This window comes from Gopherus evgoodei, chromosome 2 (genome assembly GCF_007399415.2).
Source record: "Gopherus evgoodei ecotype Sinaloan lineage chromosome 2, rGopEvg1_v1.p, whole genome shotgun sequence".
NCBI lineage: Eukaryota > Metazoa > Chordata > Testudines > Testudinidae > Gopherus > Gopherus evgoodei.
Genome location: NC_044323.1, coordinates 255,861,203 through 255,875,708, shown reverse-complemented (window position 1 = coordinate 255,875,708; position 14,506 = coordinate 255,861,203).

Below are 14,506 nucleotides of genomic sequence, written 5' to 3'. Positions count from 1 at the left end.
GTTGCCCTGACTGGCTGGAACCGCCCTGACTGGCTGGAACCTCCCTGCCCCCTTTACTGGGAGAAGCCTCCAGAACTTCCCCGCCCCTGTTACTGGGAGGAGCTGCCGGAGCTGCCCTGTCCCTGCTGTTACCCCGAGGAACCCCCGGAGCAAGCCTGGCCGGACTTCATAGAGGAGCTGCTGGACCTACCGCTCAGCCCTGGCCAGGAGGAGCCCATGCTACTGGACTTCCCGGGAGCTGGCACCATGAACCAGGTAGGCCCGGAGGGGGAAATTGGAAGTAGCCCGGGGGCAGCCGACCCCAGTCAGGCTGCAGACGTACCGGAACCGATGTCAGTGTGCTGTGGTCAGGAACCCCACTTACCGTTAGCGGTGATAGCTGCTACTAGGGCCCCGGGCTGGAATGCAGTGGAGTGGGAGGGCCTGCGTTCCCCCTGCCACCCTCTCAAGGGTGGCAGACTCCCCCTCTCCCTGGCCTGAGAAGGCCACTCAGATTAGTCTGTGTTTGGTGCCCCGCCCGAACCAAGGGCTGGGCCCCTTTTGACTTGTATTGTTGCTCAGCCTGCAGCAGAGGGCCTGAACTCCCCTGAACTTTGTGTTTGCTCAGCCCTGCAGCAGAGGACCTGAGCCCTCACTAACTCGGTGTGTCGGTGCTCAGCCTTGCAGCCGAAGGCCGGAGCCCCCAAGCGACTGTGCAGTGTCGCTCAGCCCTGAAGAATAGGGCAGGACCCGAGTACGTGTAGCAGGCCATTGTGGCTCCCCTGCCCCCTCAGGGAGGGTCGAGCCCCGGCCGCACAACGTTACAAGTGGCACCTGATCAGGGACTGGTTAGAACCCTCGCCCCTGTGAGAAGGGGCCGGTAGGAGGGTGGTGGTTCAACTCCCCTCCCCCAGCCAGGAGCATGGATATGGAGTGGCTATTCCAGTTGCTGGCGGAGAGCCAGGAGCGGCAGCAGGCAGCCCAATTGCAGCAGCAGCAGCAGCATGCCACCCAACTCGAGCAGCAGCAACAGTGGGACGCCGCTCACCTCCAACAGCAGCAGCACGTGGCTCAGCTTGAGCACCAGCAGCAGCTGGTGCAGCAACTGGGGAGCCAGCTGCAGCAGCTCATCGGGCCCGTACTCTGCCCTGCCGACTGGCCAGCGAGAGAGGGTGGTGGGGGGCCACGTCCGGCTGCCCCCCTGCGCCTGATCAAGATGGGCCCGGACGATGACCCTGAGGCCTTCTTGGTCACTTTCGAACACGTGGCCCTCATCGCGGGATGGGCCCAAGACCGATGGGCCACTCTTTTGACCCTGTATTTGACCGGAACGGCCCAGACGGCCTATCGTTGGCTGGCGGCGGAGGAGGCCAGGGACTATGACCGAGTGAAAGCTGCGATCCTGGACACCTTGGACGTCAGCCCCGCGACCTTCAGACAGTGTTTCCGGAGCCAGAGCTACCCGGCAGGCGCCCGTCCTCGGCTAGTAGCCCAAACATTGAAGGAGGTGTGCCACCGATGGCTACAGCCAGAAGCCGGGATGGCGGAGGAGGTAACTGAGCAGGTTGTCTTGGAGCAATTTGTCCATAACTGCCCGTCCAGGGGAGGGCCTGGGTACTCCGCCATCAGCCGGCGACACTGGAGGCAGCCGTCTCGCTAATGGAGGGCTTCCTCGCTGCGGAAGCCTCCGTGGGACCTACCTTTCAGCCACCTACCCCTGGGCCTAGCACCCCCATGGTGAGATGAAGGCGACCACCTTGTCCGGACCGTGGCACCCGGTCCGCGGATTGGACACCCAGCCGGGGTCCCAGACCCAGCGCCTGGACTCGGCTCCGCGGCTTGCACCGCTGGCCTCCACCCAGGGGCTCCTGAGGGTCCGTCAGAGTCTTCCCCGAAGTCCCAGAGCCGCCATCCCCCAGAGCGGACGCCCAGAGGTCGGACCCTGCTTCAGATGTGGGAAAATGGGGCACCTACAGCGGGACTGCCCTGAAATGGACTGTAGCTTTGGGCAGGCCTATGCAGGGGTCGGCCGGGCCTGACCACCACAGCCCCCCAAACTCACGGTCCCGGTGGTCGTTGGGGACCAAGCCACGCAGGCCTTAATTGACTCTGGCTGTGGCCAAACGTTGATCTGCCAGGCCCTGGGACCCCCAGCAGACCCTTACCTGGGGCCAATTCATCTGCAGTGTATTCGCGGGGACATCCGGCCCTACCCGAGCGCTCAGGTCCTGCTAACAGAGGATGGCATCACCCGACAGTTAGTAGTCGGCTTGGCCCCCTGACTAGCCTACTCCGTAATTCTGGGGCGAGACTGGCCCACCTTCGAGGAGGTCCTCCAGTCCACGCCGGCCTTAGAAGCCGAACCCCAGGAACCCCCGCCAGGGGCCATGGAGGACGTCGAGGAGGATGAGGCGGAAGGCCAAGAAGCCGATAGTCCGCAGAAGGAGTCCCTTTCTGAACCCCGCTTTGACACCGATTTCTGCCGGGACCAGCGGGCAGACCCTACCCTCAGCCGGGCCTATGAGCAACTCGCGGCGGTCGACGGGTCTGTTATCAATCCTCATCGGGCCACGCAGTGGCCCCACTTTGAACTACGCCGAGACAGGCTCTATCAGGTTGACCGGGACCCCCACACTCGGGAACCGCAGACGCAACTGCTGGTGCCCCCCTGTCACCGGCGGGCTGTGATGAGATTGGCCCACGATGTGCCAGCCGCCGGACATCTAGGGCATGAGAAGACCCTCGCCCGAATCCTGGCACGGTTCTTTTGGCCCGGGCTCTACCAAGACGTGAAGCGGTACTACAACTCCTGCCCGGAGTGTCAGTTGGCTGCTCCACCCTGGGTACCCAAGGCGCCCTTGGTTCCCATGCCACTGGTCGAGACTCCATTCGAATGGGTCACCATGGACCTGGTGGGTCCGCTCCCCAGAAGCACGGCCGGCTTCCAGTACATCTTGGTCTTCATGGACTACGCCTCCCGTTTCCCGGAGGCTATCCCCCTGCGGAGCATCACGGCCCAGACCATTGCGGGCGAACTGGTAAAAATCTTTGCTCGCATGGGGTTTCCCAAAGAAATCCTAACTGACCAAGGCACTAATTTTACGTCCCGGTTGCTCAAACCAGTCTGCAAGCTCCTGGGGGTGAAACAGCTCCACACCTCCATATACCATCCACAGACCGACGGCTTAGTGGAGCGATTTAATCGCACTCTCAAGGACATGCTGAAGAAATTCCCCCCGGAGGAACTGCGCCACTGGGACCAGTTCCTTCCTCCTCTGCTGCTGGCCATCTGGGAGGTTCCCCAGGCATTGACAAAGTTCTCCCCATTTGAACTGTTGTACGGGCATAGGCCGTGGGGCCTCCTGGATTTAATGTGGCAGACCTGGGAACAATCGGCCTCCCCAACCGAAGGCCTCCTCAAGTACGTCCTTCAACTGCAGGAGTACCTTTACTCAGGCAGGGACCCTGGCGCGGGAGAACTTGAGGGTAGCCCAGGAAAAGCAAGGGTGAAGCTACAACCGGGAAGCACAGGTCCGGGAGTTTGCTCCCGGGGACCAGGTTCTCCTGCTCCTGCCCTCAAGTGAGTCGAAGTTATTGGCCCGCTGGCAGGGTTCCTACAAAGTAACCCGGAGAGTGGGGCTCGTTACCTACGAGGTTTGCCAACCAGATCGACAAAAGAAGACGCAACTGTATCACGTCAACCTGCTAAAGCCTTGGCACGACCGGGAGGGGCTGCTAATCGACCCTTACCTGCCCGAACTGGAGCTGGGCCCTGATGTGGCCCAGACGGGGGACTCGGCTGAACCCCCGCTTGGCAGCTCGCTCACGGAAGAACAGTGCAAGCAGGCCAAGTGTCTCCTGTGGGCGTTCCGGAGAGCCTTTACGGAAATCCTGGGTCACACGACCCTGGCCTGTCACACGATCCAGACCGAACCAGGGAAGACGATACATGAAACCACACGGCCGTTGCCGTATTGGATGTGCCAGGAGGTCGAGGAGGAGGTCCAGGCCATGTTGGCCCTGGGGGTTGTTGAACCATCCTGGAGCGAATGGCGCAGTCCGGTGGTCTTGGTGCCCAAACCAGACAGCACCCGCCGGTTCTGCATAGATTTCTGAAGGGTAAATGCTATCTCTCATTTTGATGCCTACCCGGTGCCCTGGGTGGATGAGCTGCTGGGCCACCTCAGGGACGCCCAGTTTATTACTACCCTAGACCTCAGCAAAGGCTATTGGCAGATCCCGCTCGATGAGGCCTCCAAAGAGAAGACAGCCTTTGCTACCCCATCGGGACTCCATCAGTTCACCCAAGTGCCCTTCAGTCTCCATGGGGCCCCGGCGACCTTCCAGCGGCTCATGAATCATCTATTATGGCTGCATCAGGACTACACGGCTGCCTACCTCGACGACGTGGTGATTTACAGCTGCCGCTGGGAAGACCACCTAAACTGAGTGGCTACGGTCCTAAGAGCCCTGCGGCAGGCGAGGTTGACAGCTAACCCGAAGAAATGCCATATAGCCTGGCAGGAGACCACCTACCTCAGCTATACCGTGGGGGGAGGATGAATAAAACCTCTTGTGGGGAAGGTGCAAGCCCTAGCGGAATGCCCAACGACGAAACGCCAGGTGCGGCAATTCCTGGGCCTCGTGGGGTATTACTGGCGGTTCATCCTGCAGTTTGTGTCTATCACAGCACCCCTAACCAGGCTGCTAACCAAGAATAGGCCCCGACAGGTGCAGTGGACCCCCGAATGCGAAGATGCCTTCAGGATGCTCCAGGGCTGTCTGTGTCAGGAACCAGTCCTGTATAGCCTGGATTACAGCAAAAGGTTCATCCTCCAAACAGATGCGTCTGAGGTGGGCGTAGGGGCGGTCCTATCCCAGGAAGTGGAAGGAAAAGATCACCCGGTGCTGTACCTGAGCTGGAAACTATTCCCCCGGAAGCAGAATTATACTGTAATCGAAAAGGAAGCCCTCACGGTGAAATGGGCCTGCGATGCCCTCTGGTTTTTCCTCCTGGGCACCCCATTTACACTCGTCACGGACCATGGCCCCCTCCAATGGTTAATGTACATGAAGAACAACAATGCCCATCTCATGCGCTGGTACTTGGCCTTGCAGCCCTATGCGTTTACCATTCAGCATTGGGCAGGTAAGGACCATGCCAATGCAGACTTCCTATCCCACCTCGGGGAGATGGAAACGCCTGGTCCCGATGAGCGGGAGCCAGACTTGAGGAGAGGGGACGTGTAGCAAGGCGGTGTGGCTCCCCTCCACCCTCAGGGAGGGTCGAGCCCTGCCGGACACCTAAGGGGGCAGGGCTACAGAGCAGTGAGCCCGCCCCTCAAAGGGTCAGGCGGCGACCCGGACGTATAAAAGCCGGCCATCAGAGCTCAGTTGGAGCCCAGCCACCGTCGGGAGCAGACCTGCTAGAGGGAGCTCGTGACTGGGAAGCTGCTGGGGCCCAGGGCAGTTGCCTTGACTGGCCGGAACCTCCCCGCCACCTTTACTGGGAGGAAACCCCAGAGCTTCCCCGCGCCTGCTATGAGGAAGAGCTGCCGGAGCTGCCCTGTCCCTGCTGTTACCCCGAGGAACCCCCGGAGCAAGCCTGGCTGGACTTCCTGGATGAGCTGCTGGACCTACCGCCCAGCCCCAGCCGGGAGGAGCCCATGCTACTGGACTTCCTGGGAGCTTGCACCACAGACTAGGCAGGCCCGGAGGGGGAAATTGGAAGTAGCCCGGGGGCAGCCGATCCCAGTCAGGCTGCAGACGTACTGGAACTGATGTCAGTGTGCTGCGGTCAGGAACCCCACTTACCGTTAGCGGTGATAGCCGCTACTAGGGCCCTGGGCTGGAATGCAGTGGAGTGGGAGGGCCTGCGTTCTCCCTGCCACCCTCTCACGGGTGGCAGACTCCCCCTCCCCCTGGCCTGAGAAGGCCACTTAGATTAGTCTGTGTTTGCCGCCCCGCCCGAACCGAGGGCTGGGCCCCTTTTGACTTGTATTGTTGCTCAGCCTGCAGCAGAGGGCCTGAGCCCTCACTAACTCGGTGTGTCGGTGCTCAGCCTTGCAGCAGAAGGCCGGAGCCCCCAAGCGACTGTGCAGTGTTGCTCAGCCCTGAAGAATAGGGCAGGACACAACTACGTGTAGCAGGGCAATGTGGCTCCCCTTCCCCCTCAGGGAGGGTTGAGCCCCGACCGCACAACATTACAGGCGCCCTAGGCGGGGGTTCCTTCCGCGCTCCTGGTCATTGGCGGCAATTCTGTGGCGGGGGGGGTCGCGCTCCTGGTCTTCGGGGCACTTCAGCAGCAGGTCCTGGAGCGAGTGAAGGACCCGCCGCAGAATTGCCGCCAAAGACCTGGAGCGCGGAAGGACCCCCCGCCACCGAACTGCTGCTGAGGGTGGCAAAATGCCACCCCCCCAAATCCTTAGGTGACCACCTAGGTCGCCTAAATGGAAGCACCGGCCCTGCTGGTGGGTTTGGCACAGCTGTTTTAGGTTTGCAAAACCAAGCAGGGTTTAGACCCAGTTTCCATTTTATCTGAACCACCAGATTTGGAATTTGAGAGATGCAGCGAGAGTTTCTGATAAAAGGATTCAGTTTTGTTCCATCTCAACTAACAACTGTACTTACAGTACCAAAGTAGATACTAGGTTCTCCTTTTACAGTCTTTGCACTAGCCAGTTTCTGCAAAAAGAACAGGAGTACTTGTGGCACCTTAGAGGCTAACAAATTTATTTGAGCACAAGCTTTCGTGGGCTACAGCCCACTTCTTCGGATGCATGGAATGAAACATATATTGAGGAGATATATATACATATACAGAGAGTATGAAAAGGTGGGAGTTGTCTTACCAACTCTGAGAGGCCAATTAAGTAAGGAAAAAAACTTTTGAAGTGATAATCAAGATAGCCCAGTATAGACAGTTTGATAAGAAGTGTGAGAATACTTACAAGGGGAGATAGATTCAATGTTTCTGTTATGTATCCTGTTTTCACTCCTGTGTCTGATTCTCCATTGCCCTGCACCATGTGCAGTGTGGGTGTAAAACAGTCATTCAGGGTAATGGAAAATCAGGCCCCTGCTTGTGAGAACACTATCTTCTGCTTGCTTGTAGAATGTTGACCAACCCACCTTAGAGGTGATTCACTTCCCAGTAGAACTTGCTGCTGTTGTTTCTCTGTCTCCTCAGCCTGACTTGCCTAGGGAAGTTGTAAGCATGTATTAAAACGTGGAGTATGCTGAAATAGTCAGATACAAACTGGCATGCTTGCAGAGTGTTTTGATTAGCATGCTGGTCAACTCTGAAGAAAGATATTGGTCTGGAACACAGCATGTCACTGATTACATTTATATAGGTTCATGTCATGACAAGTATGTCAGCCACCTATGAGCATCAACTACTTTACCTTTTTGCTACATTCCATTTCAACATAATTTGGAATTTTCTGACAAAGCCCCATATGTAAGTGTGTCTAAAAATGGTCAGAAAAAACAGGAGTTGTTTCTTAGTGGAACCCAATGAATAATAGCTTTGAAGAATTTAGTTTCTATGTGCAAAGCACCTGTTTAAATGTTCTCAAATATTCTCATTATTCAAAATGATTCACAAAATGATTTTTGTGAATAATTGGTGGTTTGTAGACTGTTTGCAAGCAATTGTTACAAGTAGTCAGTATTCAAAATTTGAGTTACACTGATTAGTTTTGATTGAACCCATAGGTTTCATAGTATTATTCCTTTACATTGATTGGAGGAGTGTAAATCTTAGAACTGGGTTTTCAGAATGAATGCACTTGTTTGCAGGATCAGTATTCATGCTGTGTGACTATTCCTTAATCTATGCCTACAACTCATTAGTTGGAGTGTCTGAAGAGGGGCATGAACACAGCCAAAGTGAATTCAGCTTCTTATTTGAGTGAATAGTTGCAGAAATGTTCACCCGGCCCTATCTCATAATCCTGCTCAGCCTGGTCTCATGATTCAGGCCATGAGCCAACCACTAACTGCCTGGGGTTAGGAAAAGACTTCCACCAGAGGAATGTTATGGCATTATTGCTCTTTATGGGGGCTTTACACCTTCTTCAAGCATTCAGAAACAGGATATGAGACTTGATGTAACATTGTCAGATCCATTTTGTTCCTTGAAAGGAAGCTTTATTAAGTGAAATCATTATTCATTAATCAATGACCACTTATAAAGTAGAGATAAAAACACCTGCTAGAGCTGGTAGCCTTCCAGTCTCCTAGGGATATATGTTTAACCATTGAAATGGGAAGATAGATAATGTCAGAGATTCATGTGACTCAGTTGCCCTTGCATGTAACAATTCTCCAGGGTCACTTGAGTGGTTTCCACTGACTGATGCAGTTGGAATTTGCTGCCACCCTTGTCTGAGAATACAGAATGTCTAAAGTGGTAGCGCTTGGCAACGTTTTGTTACATGAGCAGCCTATTCAGGGATGATAAAGAAAACAGGCGATGCAATTGCCAATACTGTGCACTGAGTTTCCTAACTTTTTATTTAATAGAGTCCAACTTTTTCAGTTCAATATTTATTATTGTTTCCCCTACCTTGAAATGGGAATTGCAAGCACTTTAATAAATGGATTGAAAGATTGTAACTTCTGCAAGTAGCTATTGCAGAATTCTATTTTGTAACTTTCTATAGCAGTGTTTGGTGAATCACAACACACAGTCTCTTTTCAACATGAAGGTCAGGGGCCAGTGCAGGAAACACATATAAATAATGTAGGGCCAAATTGTGCCTGGCTGTTTCCCAGCTGGGTAAGGGGATGAGCGAGTTCAAAGATCTAATGCAGACAAACATCTGTGATCTCAAGATCACATACCTCTGGGTGCCCGTTGGAGCATGACACTCTGAGGGGAGAGAGAGGCCATGGATTTGACCCTTTCATGAACCGGCTAGTGCAGCTGACCAGGTGAGTACGTTGCAGCCCCTGAAAGGGTAGATCAGTAAGCAATCTCCCCTGTGTTTCAGGAATCTCTGGCAGGAATTCAGCCTCTGATTTCCTGCCATAGTTCCTCCCCAGGCTATGCAGCACTCCCACCGCAGGGTTGTGCTTAAATGACAGAACTGAACGCATAGAAAATATCTCAGCCTCTAAAATTAGGAACATATGTACAACCTGCAAAGTGTGTGGACTAAAAGGGCCCAAGGAAAGCATGTTCCTCCAGGTCTCACAGGGAAGTTTTATGACTTGGAATTTTGAGAGTGCTCCTCATTTGAAAACAGCCTAGAAATCGTATTAATGCTATTCCCTCAAACTAATGTAAAGCTACTCAAAGCACCTTACTCCCAAACCTGACATCTCATCATCCCCTATAGTCAGACAGTATTAAGGCAGCAACTCCAAACTAATCCTCTTCTCTGTGGCCACATATAATGGTGAGAAGTTTTTTGTTTTTCACTGTTTGGTAGCATTTGTTTTGTGGAACAGCATTTCAACACAGTTTGTCAAAATGGCTCAGTTTAGTCCTCATGCTGAAGATGAGCAGGTGTGATCACAGACGGCCAAATTCCTCCTTGGGGTAACTCAGGGGATTTACCCCAAGGATAAACTTGGGCAGAAGCATTTGACACGTATGAACGGGTTGGATTTGCTGGGGAACTGCTGCCATTACAATTGTTTGAGAGTGATTTTTGCCCATTTTGCATTCCAAACAAAACAATATCCTGGCTCTTTGGAAGTTAAATACCTGCTCAGCCTGATTCCCTTTTCACATGCAGCTGAGAATTTTGTGGATCATCCAGGAGGTCAATTACAGATATGTGGGCTAATAGCATGTCTTTTGCACAGTTAAACTGTTAGCAACAATTGACCGACACTAGATACCAGCCCTGTTAAAGTGATCTAAAAAGGACAAACTTATTTAAGGAGGCAACACACGAGAACACCTGGGTGACTCTCCTAATGGCTGCATTGTATGGAAGGGGAGACATAGCTTCATTTCTTTCTGAGCTATAATGATAGACTTAGATGCAGCATATTCACATGGAATTAATTCTCCAACCCCTAATTAAAAACGTAACAGCTCTGGCTTGCCTAGTGGCCTAGCTGTAGCACTGGTCACTGCTATGCAAGAGACCTAAATTCAGTACATATTAATGGCTTATTTCAAAGCTGTAAATAGCAACATTTGTTGATACAATTGTCACGGTATCTGGAGTGGTTCATGACTGAGAGTGCCTACCTCAGGGCAGATGGTCAAAAACATGACAGGCTCCTCAAACTGGTGGTGTGTGCTATAACTAGATTTCACCAAGTCAGTAACAAATGTGATCTCCTGGACCACTATAACAGTCTTACCTTGGAGTCACTGACAATCCTCTTATCCTCCAATCTATCTTGCCACTCAGACAAACTGGATTTAGTGGTAAATGATTACTTTCACCAAAAATCACTCCACATTCAGATTGCTTCCAGTCCCAAGAGGCCAGTCACTTAGCCCAGGTCAATTGGTACCCTAGATCCTATGCCAAAGACAATGCCTGTAGCCAATCCTGTAATAAACTATCTAGAGGTTTATTGATGAGGAAAAAGCAATTAGGGAGTTATTTACAGGTTAAAGCAACCAAACGTACACACAAATGAGTTATTATCTAAATCCTACAAGTGAAAGAGTTGTAGTTATCTGTCAATTCAACGGTTTCAGAGTGGTAGCCGTGTTAGTCTGTATCAGCAAAAACAATGAGGAGTCCTTGTGGCACCTTAGAGACTAATAAATAAATGTTAGTCTCTAAGGTGCCACAAGGACATCTCATTGTCAATTCAAAGTGTCTTTCAGGGCAGCGCCAGGAGGCAGCCCCTGGGGAATCTGGCTTCCGTTTAGAGTCTCTGGCACTTCAGAGTTCAAACCACCAAAAAGATGGAAAATTTTCCTGATGCTTTGTTTTATTTCCTTCATTCAGCTTCCAAGCCCACAGGATGAGTTTCCTTGCAGAGAGATGCAATAGGGCCATTAAACAATCCTTTGTATTGCCACGATTCTTGATGACCCATCAGATTTTGATAGTTCTTCTGGATGGGCAGAGGAGGGAGAGGGATGATTACTCTGCCTGAGTTCACAAGTCCAGAGCAGGGCGGGCTCCAGGCACCAGTTCAGCAAGCAGGTGCTTGGGATGGCCAAGGGGAAGGGGCAGCAGGTTGGGGTCTTCGGTGGCAATTTGGCGGCGGGTCCCTTTGATCCCTCCTGGAGGGAAGGACCTGCCGCCAAAGAAGAAAGCGGCAAATTGCCACCAACCACGATCGTGGGTTTTTTTCCCCCCCCCGCCGCTTGGGGCAGCAAAAACCCTGGAGCCAGCCTTGGTCCAGAGCAAATGTTTTCAAAATTAAAAAGGAAAACTTACATGTTTTCTTATAGCCTGGAATACAGACGTTACAAGTGAGATTAATGCATGCAGCCACTCACAAGCATTTCACAGAGTCTAAACACTAAATACATTCTTATAAGACTAAGTATTTTGCTCAAAACTAACATACAGGTGACCTGATCTGGTCTCCAGCTACAAGAATGTCAGTTCTTAGTTAATGCCTGCAGCCTGGGCAAGAGGTAACACCTGGCCTGCAGGCATCATAATAATCATTTCCATTGTATTCATTGGCTCTCTGTGGTGGCTGATTTTAGCCCTACAATACCTCAATAATTTTCTCTGGTGTAATTTCATTAAAATTTCCATTAAATTATTTCCAGCCATGTAATTAGAGGGATTAATTCATTCTTGCCAATTTTCTAAAACAGAGAAAAAATAGCTTTTTATCAAAAACATTTCTCAAGAAAAGCCAATGTAGATAAAGAATAGTTAAACCATAAAGATCTCATGTCAGACTGGGCTCTCATGTACACTGCTAAGTGCATTAAAACCAGTGGAGTTACTTTAGAGTTATACCAGTATAAACTGAGAGCAGCATTTAGCTATTTGTGCTGTGTGTTTATTCACTCAAGTCACATAACAGTGTTTCTGCTCTCTGATTGGATGACTCACAAACCCACAAAGAGCTTTAAAGGTGGCTACACAAATACTTCTGGTGAGAATCCTTTCACACATCCACATTCCCATCAGTTTTTGCAAGTTTCTGTTTCTATAAAAATTTTAGTGGACACAAGTGTTTGTGGAGGCCACTAAAAGAGGTCATGAATAATACTGCTGTCAATTTGTAGTTTTTATTCAAACAAATATTCTTGAATACTTTTCTGCTCTATCTGACTGCTCTAGTGATGAACAGATTAGGAATAAATACAGCTGGTCAAAAAATGTCAAATTCTGATTTTTTTCAACAATAAAAAAGACAAACTTTTACCCCCAAAATCTTATTTTTCAGCCAATTATACAGCTGAATGAAAAAAAGCCATATTTTTTTTAAAAAAAGGGAACAATTTTCATGATTTTTTTTGGCAAAAGTTCTCTCATATATTGACTGCTCTGAAAATAAATCTGAAGTCTATCTATAAGCTGAGAGACTAACAAATTTATTTCAGCATAAGCTTTCGTGAGCTGCAGTTTGTTTCTTCAGATGCATAGAATGGAACACATCATTCTATACATCCGAAGACGTGAGCTGTAGCTCATGAAAGCTTATGCTGAAATAAATTTTAGTCTCTAAGGTGCCACAAATACTCCTGTTCTTTTTGCAGATACAGACTAACACGGCTGCTACTCTGAAACCTATAAGCTGAGAGTTAGTTTAAAATCCAATTGTGATGACTTCACTTCTCTGATAAAGTTGACAGAATTCTGATAGCTTTAGAGCAAGCTGCTCTATGTTAGGGTGAAGGAGATAGAACAAAAACAGTCTAAGTTTGCTTCCCAAAGCTTTTCACATAATTATGCGCTGAATACAAGACCTAATGCATTCATTTCACATCTCAAGGAGTGAGTCAGGATTTTTCAAACTCACAAAATGTTTGATTTTTGCATTTCTCACAAGTAAAAACTTAAACCATTCCACACAGGCCATTAAACATCTCCTGTTATTTTAGTAGGCTTTGCCAGACATTTCATGGTTGAGAGGCAGGCTACTGCAGTGTGTTCGTGGGAGGTGGCGGCTGGGGAAAACGGCAGCAGGGGTCCCATCCTTTTCTCAGTGAAAGCATGCATTGTATGCCATGCACCAAATCCTGCTCTTATTGAAGTCACTGGGAGTTTTGCCATGAAGGGCAGTAGGAACCCTGTATTTTTCCACTGCTAAGACTAGTTTATGGGTCTCATCATGCAAAGGCACACAGCACACTCTGCTCCCAAAAGAAGGTCAACAGGAGTTGAGAGCACTCAGCACCATGCAGATATGGGCCCTAGGTGATTTACTCTTCATATATAATACAAAAGATGCCAACCTCTTACTCCGTAAGGACAATGTGACACCAAAAGTGCAGTGTTGAACTGGAGCCTTTAATGTAAAGATGTATTTTTATAAAGCTCTAGCTTTTAAATATATCCTTATTAATTGGTTTCTACTGTGCTGTTGTGTCCTCCAAACAGAATGTTTGTAGGGGGAAGATGTGTGGAGAAGGGCATCTACTAAAATAGATCATCAATTTAAGAAAGAACATGTGTAGTTTTTATGTTAAAATGTAGGTCTGACCCTGCTCCCATGGAAGTCAATAGGGGAGTTTAATTGGGCCCTACATTACCTATTTTTCCACTAGTAACTGAATGTTGCTCTAGGTGTCATTTTATTTGTCTAATAATAAAAGCCAGGGAGTGACTCTGCAGTCTTCGTTGGTTTTGAAGGCGTGAAAACCAGCTCACCAAAAAATTTCTGGGATAAACAATTAGTAAGGCATGTTAACATGGCATAGCCAGAAGTCTGAGAGTGACTAGCCAATGAAAAGCCCACGTCACTGGACTGCTGACACAAATGTGACAATATGCAGTGCTTAATTTGTGCCAGAGCTTGCCAGGGCTTAGCCCTGGGCACTTCTAGGCATGGCACATCAGTAAAAAAAAATTGCTTGAGCCCCAGAACCTCTTTCATTACAAATTAAGCAATGACAATATCGAGTTAGAGCCCTGTCCTGCAAGGTAGAGAGTCTCTCCTCTGAGGTGCTGAGGGCCCTACAACTCCAGTGAAGTAGCAAGAGGCGCTCAGTACTTGCAGGCTGGGGCCCCTAGTTTACAGGGGGAAGCTGTTGCATAAGACATTCTCCAGTCATGTGGTGAATGTAGGAAGTTAACACATCTGCAAATAGTGTAGTTCTATTTTGTTTTGGTCTTATTTCTTACAGATAGAGCTTGGCAATTGGTGCAAAAAATGTCTAAAATTTTATTCAAATTCACTTTGACTGTGTTTACTCCCCTTGTGTATTCTTCTTCCACAGGGATTCCAACTAAGAAGCCTGCTCTCGTCCCAATGTATGGCTCCTTTGCACTGCTCTATAAAGTTGCCTTCCTTGTACAGCTGAGATCTCCCATGCAGTGGAATAATCTGTGGCTGGTATAGGGCTGGTTTAGCTGGATCTATGCTACTACATCCAAGCTTCCTCAGTACAGGAATGGGTGAGGGCACA